Below are 4,467 nucleotides of genomic sequence, written 5' to 3'. Positions count from 1 at the left end.
TTTTTTTTTACAGCTTTTTTTGACTCAAGATGCTCCCCCCCCCCCCCTCACTGCTAGACGGATGATTTATTTTCTTCCTGGAAGTCGCGCATTAGCAAAAGTGCCATTGTTTTATTTATGAGTGATGGCTGCGGCACTCATCTTTTACAGCGGCCTAAGAAGGGCGTACATTAGCCTAATTGTCCAATGTTTACCAAATATCTTCAGGCTCGTTCATTCCTCACGGGCGCAGTCAATGTTACGAGTCTATTAAGGCCCCCCCCCCCACCTCCCGCTCTGCCATTACCGCTGCTAATGAGTGCATTAGTACACACTGAGCTAGATAGGAAAGAATGGCACGACGCAGGTCAACGGCACTTTGGAATTCAAGATGGCTCTGCGGGGTGTCCCAATCCGTTCCTGGAGGGGCGGGGTCCTGTCTGTTTTCGATGTCTCCCTCCGTCCGACGCACCCGCTCATCGGCAAGCTCTGCAGAAGCCCCTTAACGCCATTCGAGTCAGGTCTGTTGAAGGACGGGAGGCCGGTCCCGGGTGTCAACCTCACTTTTGTCACGACAAAACGCTTTCACCGCCTCATCGCATTGTTACTAACAAATGAATGGAGTGGTAGTTTTGAAAGCAATCCACTGGAATAGTTGGATTACTGTTCAAGGGAGTGTAAACAGGGTCACAACATTGTTTATTACGCATGACAACTGGACATTTGGGTGCAGATTTTAGCAAGTCGAGGCACACGATTAGATTTCGCAGGCCGCATAAAATGAGGTGGCGGGCCACGTCTGGCCCCTAGGGCCTTGGGTTTGATACCCAAGAGTGAAGGCAAGCTGCACGTGTCATAATTTTACACACACACACACCCAAAAAAAAAACTGTTAAAGTCCAAAACATGAGCTGTGCAATTCGTAAAAAGTTTCCTGCTGTTGAAAGTTGCGTTCTTTCCATTCTCCCACCAACTCATTAGAGCGCCGCTGCTTTTTGCACATAACGGCGTTTCCCCTGGTTGAACGTTTGCCGCTAATGACGGCGCATTACTTAGCAGCCCGCAATCCCTGGAAAGTGTGCCGCCAACGGCTTCCGTGGCGGCGGTACGGAGTGTGTAATCAGATGAAGTCAAACAACTCCAATTAGCGGAGAATATGTAATGAGCGTTGCTTTGACAGCCGCAGATGGCGTCTCGTCTCTCTCTCTCTTTGTCTGGCTGCTCTCTGACAGAGAACACGAGGGAGTCGTGTTGCCGTGCGCGACGTACCCGTCCGCCCGCCCCCACCCCCCGCCGCCTCCCGCGCCGTCATTATGTCGCCCACCTCTCATCTCGGAGTCCCATTACTCCAGTACTTGCGAGTCTGCGGCCCACTCCTGCCATTTTCCTCGTCAATCAACCTCCGTCTAAATGTCGCTTGTTGGCGCGGAGAGCTGACGGCAGACTTTTTATGACATTTAACGACAAAAACAACAATAGCGGAGGATTGATGGCGTAGATAAGAGGTGCGAGGCCGGAAAGCGGCGGCACGAATGCTTGACGGTTGCGCTTGGCGTGGGACGGTTCTCGCGGCGGTCATGCGTCCGTCATGAGCCATTATGGTCCAAAAAGATCCAGTTCTAGGCCCGCCAGGAACCAGCCGTCCCGGATGGCCGGCGTGTGGGCTGTTGTGGGCAGGACACGGCGGGGAAGGCGCAGGTGCAGGCGCAGGTGCAGGCGCAGTAATGGCCCAGTCGTGTGTCCATCGCGATCCAGTTCAGGGCCATTCATGATCAGATGATATCAAGTGGAGGGAGCCTGGAAGAACAACCAAAAACCAAGTGGAGGCCTTTTCGCTTCCTGCTGAGCCTGTTGGCTTTGCAACGTCAGTTCCGATTTTGGTCCCGGTTCGGGTACGTCGGGCACGTCACGGGTCAATCTTGGGTCCATCGCGGTCAACGGTGGTCGTTGCAAGTCGCTCATCGAAGGAACGGACGGCTCCGATGCGTTCAGTTGCCAGTGATGCAGGTCTGCATCGCGGCGCTTGCGAGTGGAGTCGGTGAGCAGCCCGTGATCAATGCGGTGTCTGCCGCTTCTTCTCCGAAGCACTCAACTGATCTTCCCCTTCAAATTTTCACTCCCGCGAGGGTCGATCCGTCGGCCCGGCGCTCGGCTAACGACGCCCCGGGACGCGCTAAATCTCGCCGCCTACCAGATGAAGTGTCGCCTTCATCACAGTCGACATCAACCGGCGCGGCGGCTCGCCCCGCGGCCAACTTCATACGCCGCTATGAAGTCTTCAGCTGCCAAATGCAATCCGGCCCAGTTGGAATGGAGGCGAAGGAGATTCGCCCTGGAGAGTCAACTGCGCAGTTCTTTTTCAGTGGAGTTGAAAAAAAGAAAAATTAAATTCAACTTTGTCTGGTTTTTTTTCCCCATTTTTAAGACAGGAAAACTGCATTGCGTAATGCGGTATTTTTTGTATATGTGTATGCGGATTATATTGACCCATGAACATCCATCCATTTTCTTCTCCTCACGAGGGTGGTGGGCGTGCTGGAGCCTATCCCAGCCGTCTTGGGGGCGGTAGGAGGTAGAACATTCCATCAACCTGCCATGCATGTTTTTGAAATGTGGGAGGAAAGCGGAGTACTCGGAAAAAGAATCCACACCGGAAGGCCGGAGCCGGAATTGAACCCCGCACCTTTGCACTGTGAGGCTGACGTGCTAACTAACGGGTCGCCCACCGGGCCAGCCCCATGAAAAAGTACTAAGTAACTAAAACGACGAACATACTGAAAAAACAGTTTCAATGACCTCACCAGACAAAGCACGAAACAATCAAGTGTTAAACTATCTAACCATGCAACCAACGCAGCTAAACAACCAACTACCTCACCATCCAACTAACTAAACACCAAACCGTTCAACTAACTAGACCAAAAAGTACCACCTAAACGTCCACCGTCCCAGTGAAGTCATTGAATAAAATTCAACAACCCACTGTTCAGATCCAATGAAGTCACGAGCCAAAACCAAACAAGCAACTACCTCAACTACTAACTACCAACAATCACAAACAAACCACGAAAGCGCTTAACCAACACATGCGCCTCAAGAAAGGATTGCACGTCAGTGTTTCCTCCGAGCCGCACGCAATGCATTCTGGCAAAACAATTCTCGCGGCTCCGCTAGCGAGGAGATGCTATCTCTGGATTTTGGTTTGCTCTTATTTTTTTTTTTTTTAAGCGCTGTTTGACAGTTTCCGGCGTTGTTTGCAGCGGGCGGGCGGCCCGTCGGCGCTTATCTGCGGCGCTCGATCGCGTCGAGGCGGACAAAGAGCGGTCGGGCCCCTCAGCATAAATCGGAGTTGCTACTCGTGTCGTGTCGGGAGGGAAAAACACGCTTGTGAAGTCAAGGTAATTACCGTCGCAGCCCTACCACGATGCACTTTGTGTTGCGCTGGTGAGGAATGACGCCAAAGTGACGCCTGCTCTGATGGATGCTTTGTGGCCAAGTGGGCTTTTAAAAGTACGCCCTGTTTATGAGCCGGACTTTTGAGAAACTTTGCTGTCTTCTGCGGTGTGACAACAAAACCGTAAAAATGTTTTAGGATGACAACTTTGCCGCTCAAATCCCCCCACCGCCACCAATCTAGTGTCAGGGAGAGCAATTGGTGGGATTCGTTTGTAATGTTGCTCGGCAGAATTTGTCTTCTGCATGTCCTGCCTTGAAACTCAAATTTGAATGCCTGTCCCGAGCTTGAAAACCTGATTTGAAACCCTACCCTATTTTGACACCTTAATCTGCAGTTTGAACCCTGAAACCCAGTTTAAAGCCCGAATTTTAAAGACCGATCTTAGTTGAAATCCCTACTTGGAAACACTCACCCTACTTTAAAGCCCTACTTGGAAACCGAACCTTCATTTAAAATCCTTTTTGTTGAAACCCCACTCCTCTTTCAAAACTCTAATTTGAACCTCTAACATAAGTTTGAAACCCTAATTTGAAACAATCACCTCAATTTGTACAATTTAAACAAGCCACACACGAATAGACTTCGTGTATGCCTTGTTTTAACAGCCCTCCAATATGGCCGCCGGTACTGCATTGTGGGTAATTGCTAAAAGGACGGAGCCCTCTATTGTCTTTGGCAAACACTTCCATGCCAGCGTTCTTAATACCTGATCCATCTCACCTGCCATGATTGTTGGAGGGTGCGAGGGGAGATGGTCAACAACGATGCAAGGATTGTTTTCTTGGAAGGGGGCTGAAAATATAGTGGGCGCTTGAAATCCCTTCATACTCGCTGGGGGGGAAATGAGGTGCAATCTTGCGCGCTTAATAGCGTAAACGTTGTCAGTCGTGGAAACGAAACGGCCTCTTTCTACTTTGCCTTTTTGTTGACGGCAAATTCGGCCCATTCACTTTATCGCATTGTATACTTGCTCTCTCTCTCTCACACACACACACACACGCACGCACGCACGCACGCACACACACACACAC

This window comes from Hippocampus comes, unplaced genomic scaffold, assembly GCF_001891065.2.
Source record: "Hippocampus comes isolate QL1 unplaced genomic scaffold, H_comes_QL1_v1.1 scaffold67, whole genome shotgun sequence".
Lineage (NCBI taxonomy): Eukaryota > Metazoa > Chordata > Actinopteri > Syngnathiformes > Syngnathidae > Hippocampus > Hippocampus comes.
The sequence above is the reverse complement of the archived record's forward strand: the minus strand, read 5'-3'. Positions refer to the sequence as shown.